Consider the following 15,200-nt stretch of genomic DNA (forward strand, 5'->3'; position numbering starts at 1 on the left):
AATAAAGCAAGTAAAAAGTGTGTTAGATAAAAATTCATTTCAATTCGCTAATCGGGCTAATATGAATCAGGTGAATCGAGTTCTGCTTTTGGAAACTGGGTTAAGAAGGGGTGCACCGTTCCTGGAGGTACTGCAATACCAGGTCAATGCGTGGAGTGGACAGAGCAAGCTCTTTTTCCATCTCCCTGTTCTAAAAATCCATTTAATATATGGTCCCCAGATAGGGGACGTATCAGATATTAAACTGATAAGAACAGATACTACACTTGATCTTAGCCAAAAGGCCGAGAAGCGATAACCAGAATTGGTTTGGGCCTCGAGTGGCACCCTGGCCTATGCCGGACACATCTTAGGGAGAGAGAGCGAGAGGGAGACAAACCCACGCCTACACAAGACATTTTGTCACCCAAGCCAACCCTTGAAAAGGCTGCTTTGCAGAGCAAAAACAAGAAGAATGGTGCGTTTTGCAGCCGCCGCCCACTGCAATGAATCTGAATAACTCCTCCTTTAGGGCGCAAGCAACTCCCCTCCCCCTTGCAGTCTTTCCAATTCACGATACAAAAAGACGGACAGGACAGGTTGCCTGACTTTCCGTCACTGCCACCCTTTGCCATCCTTACCCGTAGAAAGCCCTTTCATCATCCCCAAACCCTAATCTTTTCCCTTTCCTTCCCAGCCCCCAAACCCTGCCCTCTGTACCTTTCTCACCACCCGCTTCCCTTCTCCTGTCATCCCCCTACCACCCGGGAAAAAAAGAGATTGCCCCCTCCTTCCACTAGCCCACCCTCCCACCCAAAGAACAACTTCTTCTGCGCAGCTTGTTTTCTAGGCAGCAGCGCTATTGTGATGTCATCGGGGGGCATTGTGACAAGCCGCCAGTGTTCCGTCTCTTCATGTTGTGCACTGTTCAAACCGAAAATACATCAACAGGCAGGCTACAGAAAAGCTTACTAACAAAGGTTAGAGAGGGGCTTTCTCAGAGGGCTTTTTACAGTTTGTCTATTCCCAATTAGCCGGTTTAGTATACTTAATGAAAGTACTAATTCTTTCATAGGCCGCCCATTCTTAGTATTTGACGTTCAGGTAACAACAGGTAACTTTATTTGGAGTGGAAGCAGAGAGATAACACCAGATGCCAATTGTAGATCCTCTCACACCTGTGGTCACTGCAGCATCTGACTCCACTTTGTCCAAAAGGGATCTATTCCATTCAATTACACATGATCTAGATTAGACTGACAACAAGATACTGCACGGGACATAGCAGAGTTGGTGAAGTTGAGTGGTGATGAGTTTGCTATTTGGATGAATAAAGCAAGTAAAAAGTGTGTTAGATAAAAATTCATTTCAATTCGCTAATCGGGCTAATATGAATCAGGTGAATCGAGTTCTGCTTTTGGAAACTGGGTTAAGAAGGGGTGCACCGTTCCTGGAGGTACTGCAATACCAGGTCAATGCGTGGAGTGGACAGAGCAAGCTCTTTTTCCATCTCCCTGTTCTAAAAATCCATTTAATATATGGTCCCCAGATAGGGGACGTATCAGATATTAAACTGATAAGAACAGATACTACACTTGATCTTAGCCAAAAGGCCGAGAAGCGATAACCAGAATTGGTTTGGGCCTCGAGTGGCACCCTGGCCTATGCCGGACACATCTTAGGGAGAGAGAGCGAGAGGGAGACAAACCCACGCCTACACAAGACATTTTGTCACCCAAGCCAACCCTTGAAAAGGCTGCTTTGCAGAGCAAAAACAAGAAGAATGGTGCGTTTTGCAGCCGCCGCCCACTGCAATGAATCTGAATAACTCCTCCTTTAGGGCGCAAGCAACTCCCCTCCCCCTTGCAGTCTTTCCAATTCACGATACAAAAAGACGGACAGGACAGGTTGCCTGACTTTCCGTCACTGCCACCCTTTGCCATCCTTACCCGTAGAAAGCCCTTTCATCATCCCCAAACCCTAATCTTTTCCCTTTCCTTCCCAGCCCCCAAACCCTGCCCTCTGTACCTTTCTCACCACCCGCTTCCCTTCTCCTGTCATCCCCCTACCACCCGGGAAAAAAAGAGATTGCCCCCTCCTTCCACTAGCCCACCCTCCCACCCAAAGAACAACTTCTTCTGCGCAGCTTGTTTTCTAGGCAGCAGCGCTATTGTGATGTCATCGGGGGGCATTGTGACAAGCCGCCAGTGTTCCGTCTCTTCATGTTGTGCACTGTTCAAACCGAAAATACATCAACAGGCAGGCTACAGAAAAGCTTACTAACAAAGGTTAGAGAGGGGCTTTCTCAGAGGGCTTTTTACAGTTTGTCTATTCCCAATTAGCCGGTTTAGTATACTTAATGAAAGTACTAATTCTTTCATAGGCCGCCCATTCTTAGTATTTGACGTTCAGGTAACAACAGGTAACTTTATTTGGAGTGGAAGCAGAGAGATAACACCAGATGCCAATTGTAGATCCTCTCACACCTGTGGTCACTGCAGCATCTGACTCCACTTTGTCCAAAAGGGATCTATTCCATTCAATTACACATGATCTAGATTAGACTGACAACAAGATACTGCACGGGACATAGCAGAGTTGGTGAAGTTGAGTGGTGATGAGTTTGCTATTTGGATGAATAAAGCAAGTAAAAAGTGTGTTAGATAAAAATTCATTTCAATTCGCTAATCGGGCTAATATGAATCAGGTGAATCGAGTTCTGCTTTTGGAAACTGGGTTAAGAAGGGGTGCACCGTTCCTGGAGGTACTGCAATACCAGGTCAATGCGTGGAGTGGACAGAGCAAGCTCTTTTTCCATCTCCCTGTTCTAAAAATCCATTTAATATATGGTCCCCAGATAGGGGACGTATCAGATATTAAACTGATAAGAACAGATACTACACTTGATCTTAGCCAAAAGGCCGAGAAGCGATAACCAGAATTGGTTTGGGCCTCGAGTGGCACCCTGGCCTATGCCGGACACATCTTAGGGAGAGAGAGCGAGAGGGAGACAAACCCACGCCTACACAAGACATTTTGTCACCCAAGCCAACCCTTGAAAAGGCTGCTTTGCAGAGCAAAAACAAGAAGAATGGTGCGTTTTGCAGCCGCCGCCCACTGCAATGAATCTGAATAACTCCTCCTTTAGGGCGCAAGCAACTCCCCTCCCCCTTGCAGTCTTTCCAATTCACGATACAAAAAGACGGACAGGACAGGTTGCCTGACTTTCCGTCACTGCCACCCTTTGCCATCCTTACCCGTAGAAAGCCCTTTCATCATCCCCAAACCCTAATCTTTTCCCTTTCCTTCCCAGCCCCCAAACCCTGCCCTCTGTACCTTTCTCACCACCCGCTTCCCTTCTCCTGTCATCCCCCTACCACCCGGGAAAAAAAGAGATTGCCCCCTCCTTCCACTAGCCCACCCTCCCACCCAAAGAACAACTTCTTCTGCGCAGCTTGTTTTCTAGGCAGCAGCGCTATTGTGATGTCATCGGGGGGCATTGTGACAAGCCGCCAGTGTTCCGTCTCTTCATGTTGTGCACTGTTCAAACCGAAAATACATCAACAGGCAGGCTACAGAAAAGCTTACTAACAAAGGTTAGAGAGGGGCTTTCTCAGAGGGCTTTTTACAGTTTGTCTATTCCCAATTAGCCGGTTTAGTATACTTAATGAAAGTACTAATTCTTTCATAGGCCGCCCATTCTTAGTATTTGACGTTCAGGTAACAACAGGTAACTTTATTTGGAGTGGAAGCAGAGAGATAACACCAGATGCCAATTGTAGATCCTCTCACACCTGTGGTCACTGCAGCATCTGACTCCACTTTGTCCAAAAGGGATCTATTCCATTCAATTACACATGATCTAGATTAGACTGACAACAAGATACTGCACGGGACATAGCAGAGTTGGTGAAGTTGAGTGGTGATGAGTTTGCTATTTGGATGAATAAAGCAAGTAAAAAGTGTGTTAGATAAAAATTCATTTCAATTCGCTAATCGGGCTAATATGAATCAGGTGAATCGAGTTCTGCTTTTGGAAACTGGGTTAAGAAGGGGTGCACCGTTCCTGGAGGTACTGCAATACCAGGTCAATGCGTGGAGTGGACAGAGCAAGCTCTTTTTCCATCTCCCTGTTCTAAAAATCCATTTAATATATGGTCCCCAGATAGGGGACGTATCAGATATTAAACTGATAAGAACAGATACTACACTTGATCTTAGCCAAAAGGCCGAGAAGCGATAACCAGAATTGGTTTGGGCCTCGAGTGGCACCCTGGCCTATGCCGGACACATCTTAGGGAGAGAGAGCGAGAGGGAGACAAACCCACGCCTACACAAGACATTTTGTCACCCAAGCCAACCCTTGAAAAGGCTGCTTTGCAGAGCAAAAACAAGAAGAATGGTGCGTTTTGCAGCCGCCGCCCACTGCAATGAATCTGAATAACTCCTCCTTTAGGGCGCAAGCAACTCCCCTCCCCCTTGCAGTCTTTCCAATTCACGATACAAAAAGACGGACAGGACAGGTTGCCTGACTTTCCGTCACTGCCACCCTTTGCCATCCTTACCCGTAGAAAGCCCTTTCATCATCCCCAAACCCTAATCTTTTCCCTTTCCTTCCCAGCCCCCAAACCCTGCCCTCTGTACCTTTCTCACCACCCGCTTCCCTTCTCCTGTCATCCCCCTACCACCCGGGAAAAAAAGAGATTGCCCCCTCCTTCCACTAGCCCACCCTCCCACCCAAAGAACAACTTCTTCTGCGCAGCTTGTTTTCTAGGCAGCAGCGCTATTGTGATGTCATCGGGGGGCATTGTGACAAGCCGCCAGTGTTCCGTCTCTTCATGTTGTGCACTGTTCAAACCGAAAATACATCAACAGGCAGGCTACAGAAAAGCTTACTAACAAAGGTTAGAGAGGGGCTTTCTCAGAGGGCTTTTTACAGTTTGTCTATTCCCAATTAGCCGGTTTAGTATACTTAATGAAAGTACTAATTCTTTCATAGGCCGCCCATTCTTAGTATTTGACGTTCAGGTAACAACAGGTAACTTTATTTGGAGTGGAAGCAGAGAGATAACACCAGATGCCAATTGTAGATCCTCTCACACCTGTGGTCACTGCAGCATCTGACTCCACTTTGTCCAAAAGGGATCTATTCCATTCAATTACACATGATCTAGATTAGACTGACAACAAGATACTGCACGGGACATAGCAGAGTTGGTGAAGTTGAGTGGTGATGAGTTTGCTATTTGGATGAATAAAGCAAGTAAAAAGTGTGTTAGATAAAAATTCATTTCAATTCGCTAATCGGGCTAATATGAATCAGGTGAATCGAGTTCTGCTTTTGGAAACTGGGTTAAGAAGGGGTGCACCGTTCCTGGAGGTACTGCAATACCAGGTCAATGCGTGGAGTGGACAGAGCAAGCTCTTTTTCCATCTCCCTGTTCTAAAAATCCATTTAATATATGGTCCCCAGATAGGGGACGTATCAGATATTAAACTGATAAGAACAGATACTACACTTGATCTTAGCCAAAAGGCCGAGAAGCGATAACCAGAATTGGTTTGGGCCTCGAGTGGCACCCTGGCCTATGCCGGACACATCTTAGGGAGAGAGAGCGAGAGGGAGACAAACCCACGCCTACACAAGACATTTTGTCACCCAAGCCAACCCTTGAAAAGGCTGCTTTGCAGAGCAAAAACAAGAAGAATGGTGCGTTTTGCAGCCGCCGCCCACTGCAATGAATCTGAATAACTCCTCCTTTAGGGCGCAAGCAACTCCCCTCCCCCTTGCAGTCTTTCCAATTCACGATACAAAAAGACGGACAGGACAGGTTGCCTGACTTTCCGTCACTGCCACCCTTTGCCATCCTTACCCGTAGAAAGCCCTTTCATCATCCCCAAACCCTAATCTTTTCCCTTTCCTTCCCAGCCCCCAAACCCTGCCCTCTGTACCTTTCTCACCACCCGCTTCCCTTCTCCTGTCATCCCCCTACCACCCGGGAAAAAAAGAGATTGCCCCCTCCTTCCACTAGCCCACCCTCCCACCCAAAGAACAACTTCTTCTGCGCAGCTTGTTTTCTAGGCAGCAGCGCTATTGTGATGTCATCGGGGGGCATTGTGACAAGCCGCCAGTGTTCCGTCTCTTCATGTTGTGCACTGTTCAAACCGAAAATACATCAACAGGCAGGCTACAGAAAAGCTTACTAACAAAGGTTAGAGAGGGGCTTTCTCAGAGGGCTTTTTACAGTTTGTCTATTCCCAATTAGCCGGTTTAGTATACTTAATGAAAGTACTAATTCTTTCATAGGCCGCCCATTCTTAGTATTTGACGTTCAGGTAACAACAGGTAACTTTATTTGGAGTGGAAGCAGAGAGATAACACCAGATGCCAATTGTAGATCCTCTCACACCTGTGGTCACTGCAGAATCTGACTCCACTTTGTCCAAAAGGGATCTATTCCATTCAATTACACATGATCTAGATTAGACTGACAACAAGATACTGCACGGGACATAGCAGAGTTGGTGAAGTTGAGTGGTGATGAGTTTACTATTTGGATGAATAAAGCAAGTAAAAAGTGTGTTAGATAAAAATTCATTTCAATTCGCTAATCGGGCTAATATGAATCAGGTGAATCGAGTTCTGCTTTTGGAAACTGGGTTAAGAAGGGGTGCACCGTTCCTGGAGGTACTGCAATACCAGGTCAATGCGTGGAGTGGACAGAGCAAGCTCTTTTTCCATCTCCCTGTTCTAAAAATCCATTTAATATATGGTCCCCAGATAGGGGACGTATCAGATATTAAACTGATAAGAACAGATACTACACTTGATCTTAGCCAAAAGGCCGAGAAGCGATAACCAGAATTGGTTTGGGCCTCGAGTGGCACCCTGGCCTATGCCGGACACATCTTAGGGAGAGAGAGCGAGAGGGAGACAAACCCACGCCTACACAAGACATTTTGTCACCCAAGCCAACCCTTGAAAAGGCTGCTTTGCAGAGCAAAAACAAGAAGAATGGTGCGTTTTGCAGCCGCCGCCCACTGCAATGAATCTGAATAACTCCTCCTTTAGGGCGCAAGCAACTCCCCTCCCCCTTGCAGTCTTTCCAATTCACGATACAAAAAGACGGACAGGACAGGTTGCCTGACTTTCCGTCACTGCCACCCTTTGCCATCCTTACCCGTAGAAAGCCCTTTCATCATCCCCAAACCCTAATCTTTTCCCTTTCCTTCCCAGCCCCCAAACCCTGCCCTCTGTACCTTTCTCACCACCCGCTTCCCTTCTCCTGTCATCCCCCTACCACCCGGGAAAAAAAGAGATTGCCCCCTCCTTCCACTAGCCCACCCTCCCACCCAAAGAACAACTTCTTCTGCGCAGCTTGTTTTCTAGGCAGCAGCGCTATTGTGATGTCATCGGGGGGCATTGTGACAAGCCGCCAGTGTTCCGTCTCTTCATGTTGTGCACTGTTCAAACCGAAAATACATCAACAGGCAGGCTACAGAAAAGCTTACTAACAAAGGTTAGAGAGGGGCTTTCTCAGAGGGCTTTTTACAGTTTGTCTATTCCCAATTAGCCGGTTTAGTATACTTAATGAAAGTACTAATTCTTTCATAGGCCGCCCATTCTTAGTATTTGACGTTCAGGTAACAACAGGTAACTTTATTTGGAGTGGAAGCAGAGAGATAACACCAGATGCCAATTGTAGATCCTCTCACACCTGTGGTCACTGCAGCATCTGACTCCACTTTGTCCAAAAGGGATCTATTCCATTCAATTACACATGATCTAGATTAGACTGACAACAAGATACTGCACGGGACATAGCAGAGTTGGTGAAGTTGAGTGGTGATGAGTTTGCTATTTGGATGAATAAAGCAAGTAAAAAGTGTGTTAGATAAAAATTCATTTCAATTCGCTAATCGGGCTAATATGAATCAGGTGAATCGAGTTCTGCTTTTGGAAACTGGGTTAAGAAGGGGTGCACCGTTCCTGGAGGTACTGCAATACCAGGTCAATGCGTGGAGTGGACAGAGCAAGCTCTTTTTCCATCTCCCTGTTCTAAAAATCCATTTAATATATGGTCCCCAGATAGGGGACGTATCAGATATTAAACTGATAAGAACAGATACTACACTTGATCTTAGCCAAAAGGCCGAGAAGCGATAACCAGAATTGGTTTGGGCCTCGAGTGGCACCCTGGCCTATGCCGGACACATCTTAGGGAGAGAGAGCGAGAGGGAGACAAACCCACGCCTACACAAGACATTTTGTCACCCAAGCCAACCCTTGAAAAGGCTGCTTTGCAGAGCAAAAACAAGAAGAATGGTGCGTTTTGCAGCCGCCGCCCACTGCAATGAATCTGAATAACTCCTCCTTTAGGGCGCAAGCAACTCCCCTCCCCCTTGCAGTCTTTCCAATTCACGATACAAAAAGACGGACAGGACAGGTTGCCTGACTTTCCGTCACTGCCACCCTTTGCCATTCTTACCCGTAGAAAGCCCTTTCATCATCCCCAAACCCTAATCTTTTCCCTTTCCTTCCCAGCCCCCAAACCCTGCCCTCTGTACCTTTCTCACCACCCGCTTCCCTTCTCCTGTCATCCCCCTACCACCCGGGAAAAAAAGAGATTGCCCCCTCCTTCCACTAGCCCACCCTCCCACCCAAAGAACAACTTCTTCTGCGCAGCTTGTTTTCTAGGCAGCAGCGCTATTGTGATGTCATCGGGGGGCATTGTGACAAGCCGCCAGTGTTCCGTCTCTTCATGTTGTGCACTGTTCAAACCGAAAATACATCAACAGGCAGGCTACAGAAAAGCTTACTAACAAAGGTTAGAGAGGGGCTTTCTCAGAGGGCTTTTTACAGTTTGTCTATTCCCAATTAGCCGGTTTAGTATACTTAATGAAAGTACTAATTCTTTCATAGGCCGCCCATTCTTAGTATTTGACGTTCAGGTAACAACAGGTAACTTTATTTGGAGTGGAAGCAGAGAGATAACACCAGATGCCAATTGTAGATCCTCTCACACCTGTGGTCACTGCAGCATCTGACTCCACTTTGTCCAAAAGGGATCTATTCCATTCAATTACACATGATCTAGATTAGACTGACAACAAGATACTGCACGGGACATAGCAGAGTTGGTGAAGTTGAGTGGTGATGAGTTTGCTATTTGGATGAATAAAGCAAGTAAAAAGTGTGTTAGATAAAAATTCATTTCAATTCGCTAATCGGGCTAATATGAATCAGGTGAATCGAGTTCTGCTTTTGGAAACTGGGTTAAGAAGGGGTGCACCGTTCCTGGAGGTACTGCAATACCAGGTCAATGCGTGGAGTGGACAGAGCAAGCTCTTTTTCCATCTCCCTGTTCTAAAAATCCATTTAATATATGGTCCCCAGATAGGGGACGTATCAGATATTAAACTGATAAGAACAGATACTACACTTGATCTTAGCCAAAAGGCCGAGAAGCGATAACCAGAATTGGTTTGGGCCTCGAGTGGCACCCTGGCCTATGCCGGACACATCTTAGGGAGAGAGAGCGAGAGGGAGACAAACCCACGCCTACACAAGACATTTTGTCACCCAAGCCAACCCTTGAAAAGGCTGCTTTGCAGAGCAAAAACAAGAAGAATGGTGCGTTTTGCAGCCGCCGCCCACTGCAATGAATCTGAATAACTCCTCCTTTAGGGCGCAAGCAACTCCCCTCCCCCTTGCAGTCTTTCCAATTCACGATACAAAAAGACGGACAGGACAGGTTGCCTGACTTTCCGTCACTGCCACCCTTTGCCATCCTTACCCGTAGAAAGCCCTTTCATCATCCCCAAACCCTAATCTTTTCCCTTTCCTTCCCAGCCCCCAAACCCTGCCCTCTGTACCTTTCTCACCACCCGCTTCCCTTCTCCTGTCATCCCCCTACCACCCGGGAAAAAAAGAGATTGCCCCCTCCTTCCACTAGCCCACCCTCCCACCCAAAGAACAACTTCTTCTGCGCAGCTTGTTTTCTAGGCAGCAGCGCTATTGTGATGTCATCGGGGGGCATTGTGACAAGCCGCCAGTGTTCCGTCTCTTCATGTTGTGCACTGTTCAAACCGAAAATACATCAACAGGCAGGCTACAGAAAAGCTTACTAACAAAGGTTAGAGAGGGGCTTTCTCAGAGGGCTTTTTACAGTTTGTCTATTCCCAATTAGCCGGTTTAGTATACTTAATGAAAGTACTAATTCTTTCATAGGCCGCCCATTCTTAGTATTTGACGTTCAGGTAACAACAGGTAACTTTATTTGGAGTGGAAGCAGAGAGATAACACCAGATGCCAATTGTAGATCCTCTCACACCTGTGGTCACTGCAGCATCTGACTCCACTTTGTCCAAAAGGGATCTATTCCATTCAATTACACATGATCTAGATTAGACTGACAACAAGATACTGCACGGGACATAGCAGAGTTGGTGAAGTTGAGTGGTGATGAGTTTGCTATTTGGATGAATAAAGCAAGTAAAAAGTGTGTTAGATAAAAATTCATTTCAATTCGCTAATCGGGCTAATATGAATCAGGTGAATCGAGTTCTGCTTTTGGAAACTGGGTTAAGAAGGGGTGCACCGTTCCTGGAGGTACTGCAATACCAGGTCAATGCGTGGAGTGGACAGAGCAAGCTCTTTTTCCATCTCCCTGTTCTAAAAATCCATTTAATATATGGTCCCCAGATAGGGGACGTATCAGATATTAAACTGATAAGAACAGATACTACACTTGATCTTAGCCAAAAGGCCGAGAAGCGATAACCAGAATTGGTTTGGGCCTCGAGTGGCACCCTGGCCTATGCCGGACACATCTTAGGGAGAGAGAGCGAGAGGGAGACAAACCCACGCCTACACAAGACATTTTGTCACCCAAGCCAACCCTTGAAAAGGCTGCTTTGCAGAGCAAAAACAAGAAGAATGGTGCGTTTTGCAGCCGCCGCCCACTGCAATGAATCTGAATAACTCCTCCTTTAGGGCGCAAGCAACTCCCCTCCCCCTTGCAGTCTTTCCAATTCACGATACAAAAAGACGGACAGGACAGGTTGCCTGACTTTCCGTCACTGCCACCCTTTGCCATCCTTACCCGTAGAAAGCCCTTTCATCATCCCCAAACCCTAATCTTTTCCCTTTCCTTCCCAGCCCCCAAACCCTGCCCTCTGTACCTTTCTCACCACCCGCTTCCCTTCTCCTGTCATCCCCCTACCACCCGGGAAAAAAAGAGATTGCCCCCTCCTTCCACTAGCCCACCCTCCCACCCAAAGAACAACTTCTTCTGCGCAGCTTGTTTTCTAGGCAGCAGCGCTATTGTGATGTCATCGGGGGGCATTGTGACAAGCCGCCAGTGTTCCGTCTCTTCATGTTGTGCACTGTTCAAACCGAAAATACATCAACAGGCAGGCTACAGAAAAGCTTACTAACAAAGGTTAGAGAGGGGCTTTCTCAGAGGGCTTTTTACAGTTTGTCTATTCCCAATTAGCCGGTTTAGTATACTTAATGAAAGTACTAATTCTTTCATAGGCCGCCCATTCTTAGTATTTGACGTTCAGGTAACAACAGGTAACTTTATTTGGAGTGGAAGCAGAGAGATAACACCAGATGCCAATTGTAGATCCTCTCACACCTGTGGTCACTGCAGCATCTGACTCCACTTTGTCCAAAAGGGATCTATTCCATTCAATTACACATGATCTAGATTAGACTGACAACAAGATACTGCACGGGACATAGCAGAGTTGGTGAAGTTGAGTGGTGATGAGTTTGCTATTTGGATGAATAAAGCAAGTAAAAAGTGTGTTAGATAAAAATTCATTTCAATTCGCTAATCGGGCTAATATGAATCAGGTGAATCGAGTTCTGCTTTTGGAAACTGGGTTAAGAAGGGGTGCACCGTTCCTGGAGGTACTGCAATACCAGGTCAATGCGTGGAGTGGACAGAGCAAGCTCTTTTTCCATCTCCCTGTTCTAAAAATCCATTTAATATATGGTCCCCAGATAGGGGACGTATCAGATATTAAACTGATAAGAACAGATACTACACTTGATCTTAGCCAAAAGGCCGAGAAGCGATAACCAGAATTGGTTTGGGCCTCGAGTGGCACCCTGGCCTATGCCGGACACATCTTAGGGAGAGAGAGCGAGAGGGAGACAAACCCACGCCTACACAAGACATTTTGTCACCCAAGCCAACCCTTGAAAAGGCTGCTTTGCAGAGCAAAAACAAGAAAAATGGTGCGTTTTGCAGCCGCCGCCCACTGCAATGAATCTGAATAACTCCTCCTTTAGGGCGCAAGCAACTCCCCTCCCCCTTGCAGTCTTTCCAATTCACGATACAAAAAGACGGACAGGACAGGTTGCCTGACTTTCCGTCACTGCCACCCTTTGCCATCCTTACCCGTAGAAAGCCCTTTCATCATCCCCAAACCCTAATCTTTTCCCTTTCCTTCCCAGCCCCCAAACCCTGCCCTCTGTACCTTTCTCACCACCCGCTTCCCTTCTCCTGTCATCCCCCTACCACCCGGGAAAAAAAGAGATTGCCCCCTCCTTCCACTAGCCCACCCTCCCACCCAAAGAACAACTTCTTCTGCGCAGCTTGTTTTCTAGGCAGCAGCGCTATTGTGATGTCATCGGGGGGCATTGTGACAAGCCGCCAGTGTTCCGTCTCTTCATGTTGTGCACTGTTCAAACCGAAAATACATCAACAGGCAGGCTACAGAAAAGCTTACTAACAAAGGTTAGAGAGGGGCTTTCTCAGAGGGCTTTTTACAGTTTGTCTATTCCCAATTAGCCGGTTTAGTATACTTAATGAAAGTACTAATTCTTTCATAGGCCGCCCATTCTTAGTATTTGACGTTCAGGTAACAACAGGTAACTTTATTTGGAGTGGAAGCAGAGAGATAACACCAGATGCCAATTGTAGATCCTCTCACACCTGTGGTCACTGCAGCATCTGACTCCACTTTGTCCAAAAGGGATCTATTCCATTCAATTACACATGATCTAGATTAGACTGACAACAAGATACTGCACGGGACATAGCAGAGTTGGTGAAGTTGAGTGGTGATGAGTTTGCTATTTGGATGAATAAAGCAAGTAAAAAGTGTGTTAGATAAAAATTCATTTCAATTCGCTAATCGGGCTAATATGAATCAGGTGAATCGAGTTCTGCTTTTGGAAACTGGGTTAAGAAGGGGTGCACCGTTCCTGGAGGTACTGCAATACCAGGTCAATGCGTGGAGTGGACAGAGCAAGCTCTTTTTCCATCTCCCTGTTCTAAAAATCCATTTAATATATGGTCCCCAGATAGGGGACGTATCAGATATTAAACTGATAAGAACAGATACTACACTTGATCTTAGCCAAAAGGCCGAGAAGCGATAACCAGAATTGGTTTGGGCCTCGAGTGGCACCCTGGCCTATGCCGGACACATCTTAGGGAGAGAGAGCGAGAGGGAGACAAACCCACGCCTACACAAGACATTTTGTCACCCAAGCCAACCCTTGAAAAGGCTGCTTTGCAGAGCAAAAACAAGAAGAATGGTGCGTTTTGCAGCCGCCGCCCACTGCAATGAATCTGAATAACTCCTCCTTTAGGGCGCAAGCAACTCCCCTCCCCCTTGCAGTCTTTCCAATTCACGATACAAAAAGACGGACAGGACAGGTTGCCTGACTTTCCGTCACTGCCACCCTTTGCCATCCTTACCCGTAGAAAGCCCTTTCATCATCCCCAAACCCTAATCTTTTCCCTTTCCTTCCCAGCCCCCAAACCCTGCCCTCTGTACCTTTCTCACCACCCGCTTCCCTTCTCCTGTCATCCCCCTACCACCCGGGAAAAAAAGAGATTGCCCCCTCCTTCCACTAGCCCACCCTCCCACCCAAAGAACAACTTCTTCTGCGCAGCTTGTTTTCTAGGCAGCAGCGCTATTGTGATGTCATCGGGGGGCATTGTGACAAGCCGCCAGTGTTCCGTCTCTTCATGTTGTGCACTGTTCAAACCGAAAATACATCAACAGGCAGGCTACAGAAAAGCTTACTAACAAAGGTTAGAGAGGGGCTTTCTCAGAGGGCTTTTTACAGTTTGTCTATTCCCAATTAGCCGGTTTAGTATACTTAATGAAAGTACTAATTCTTTCATAGGCCGCCCATTCTTAGTATTTGACGTTCAGGTAACAACAGGTAACTTTATTTGGAGTGGAAGCAGAGAGATAACACCAGATGCCAATTGTAGATCCTCTCACACCTGTGGTCACTGCAGCATCTGACTCCACTTTGTCCAAAAGGGATCTATTCCATTCAATTACACATGATCTAGATTAGACTGACAACAAGATACTGCACGGGACATAGCAGAGTTGGTGAAGTTGAGTGGTGATGAGTTTGCTATTTGGATGAATAAAGCAAGTAAAAAGTGTGTTAGATAAAAATTCATTTCAATTCGCTAATCGGGCTAATATGAATCAGGTGAATCGAGTTCTGCTTTTGGAAACTGGGTTAAGAAGGGGTGCACCGTTCCTGGAGGTACTGCAATACCAGGTCAATGCGTGGAGTGGACAGAGCAAGCTCTTTTTCCATCTCCCTGTTCTAAAAATCCATTTAATATATGGTCCCCAGATAGGGGACGTATCAGATATTAAACTGATAAGAACAGATACTACACTTGATCTTAGCCAAAAGGCCGAGAAGCGATAACCAGAATTGGTTTGGGCCTCGAGTGGCACCCTGGCCTATGCCGGACACATCTTAGGGAGAGAGAGCGAGAGGGAGACAAACCCACGCCTACACAAGACATTTTGTCACCCAAGCCAACCCTTGAAAAGGCTGCTTTGCAGAGCAAAAACAAGAAGAATGGTGCGTTTTGCAGCCGCCGCCCACTGCAATGAATCTGAATAACTCCTCCTTTAGGGCGCAAGCAACTCCCCTCCCCCTTGCAGTCTTTCCAATTCACGATACAAAAAGACGGACAGGACAGGTTGCCTGACTTTCCGTCACTGCCACCCTTTGCCATCCTTACCCGTAGAAAGCCCTTTCATCATCCCCAAACCCTAATCTTTTCCCTTTCCTTCCCAGCCCCCAAACCCTGCCCTCTGTACCTTTCTCACCACCCGCTTCCCTTCTCCTGTCATCCCCCTACCACCCGGGAAAAAAAGAGATTGCCCCCTCCTTCCACTAGCCCACCCTCCCACCCAAAGAACAACTTCTTCTG

The 15,200-nt window shown here is 46.8% G+C and overlaps 12 non-coding genes across 12 annotated transcripts; all 12 read right to left on the reverse strand.

Moving 5' to 3' along the window:
* Nucleotides 1–105: 105 nt before the first annotated feature.
* On the reverse strand, nt 106–296 carry LOC142284136 (U2 spliceosomal RNA). Its single transcript, XR_012745678.1, has one exon. It is a non-coding gene; the product is annotated as a U2 spliceosomal RNA (small nuclear RNA).
* Nucleotides 297–1,413: 1,117 nt separating this feature from the next.
* On the reverse strand, nt 1,414–1,604 carry LOC142284232 (U2 spliceosomal RNA). The gene has a single exon (XR_012745757.1). It is a non-coding gene; the product is annotated as a U2 spliceosomal RNA (small nuclear RNA).
* Nucleotides 1,605–2,721: 1,117 nt separating this feature from the next.
* LOC142284244 (U2 spliceosomal RNA) lies at nt 2,722–2,912 on the reverse strand. Its single transcript, XR_012745769.1, has one exon. It is a non-coding gene; the product is annotated as a U2 spliceosomal RNA (small nuclear RNA).
* A 1,117-nt stretch (nt 2,913–4,029) lies between these two features.
* Nucleotides 4,030–4,220, reverse strand: LOC142284255 (U2 spliceosomal RNA). The gene has a single exon (XR_012745780.1). It is a non-coding gene; the product is annotated as a U2 spliceosomal RNA (small nuclear RNA).
* Nucleotides 4,221–5,337: 1,117 nt separating this feature from the next.
* On the reverse strand, nt 5,338–5,528 carry LOC142284267 (U2 spliceosomal RNA). The gene has a single exon (XR_012745791.1). It is a non-coding gene; the product is annotated as a U2 spliceosomal RNA (small nuclear RNA).
* A 1,117-nt stretch (nt 5,529–6,645) lies between these two features.
* LOC142284142 (U2 spliceosomal RNA) lies at nt 6,646–6,836 on the reverse strand. The gene has a single exon (XR_012745684.1). It is a non-coding gene; the product is annotated as a U2 spliceosomal RNA (small nuclear RNA).
* Nucleotides 6,837–7,953: 1,117 nt separating this feature from the next.
* Nucleotides 7,954–8,144, reverse strand: LOC142284154 (U2 spliceosomal RNA). The gene has a single exon (XR_012745695.1). It is a non-coding gene; the product is annotated as a U2 spliceosomal RNA (small nuclear RNA).
* A 1,117-nt stretch (nt 8,145–9,261) lies between these two features.
* On the reverse strand, nt 9,262–9,452 carry LOC142284165 (U2 spliceosomal RNA). Its single transcript, XR_012745706.1, has one exon. It is a non-coding gene; the product is annotated as a U2 spliceosomal RNA (small nuclear RNA).
* Nucleotides 9,453–10,569: 1,117 nt separating this feature from the next.
* Nucleotides 10,570–10,760, reverse strand: LOC142284178 (U2 spliceosomal RNA). The gene has a single exon (XR_012745718.1). It is a non-coding gene; the product is annotated as a U2 spliceosomal RNA (small nuclear RNA).
* Nucleotides 10,761–11,877: 1,117 nt separating this feature from the next.
* Nucleotides 11,878–12,068, reverse strand: LOC142284190 (U2 spliceosomal RNA). The gene has a single exon (XR_012745729.1). It is a non-coding gene; the product is annotated as a U2 spliceosomal RNA (small nuclear RNA).
* A 1,117-nt stretch (nt 12,069–13,185) lies between these two features.
* LOC142284202 (U2 spliceosomal RNA) lies at nt 13,186–13,376 on the reverse strand. The gene has a single exon (XR_012745740.1). It is a non-coding gene; the product is annotated as a U2 spliceosomal RNA (small nuclear RNA).
* Nucleotides 13,377–14,493: 1,117 nt separating this feature from the next.
* Nucleotides 14,494–14,684, reverse strand: LOC142284213 (U2 spliceosomal RNA). Its single transcript, XR_012745748.1, has one exon. It is a non-coding gene; the product is annotated as a U2 spliceosomal RNA (small nuclear RNA).
* Between the last annotated feature and the right edge of the window lie 516 nt (nt 14,685–15,200).

The sequence above is a fragment of the Anomaloglossus baeobatrachus genome, unplaced genomic scaffold (genome assembly GCF_048569485.1).
Source record: "Anomaloglossus baeobatrachus isolate aAnoBae1 unplaced genomic scaffold, aAnoBae1.hap1 Scaffold_563, whole genome shotgun sequence".
Classification (NCBI taxonomy): domain Eukaryota; kingdom Metazoa; phylum Chordata; class Amphibia; order Anura; family Aromobatidae; genus Anomaloglossus; species Anomaloglossus baeobatrachus.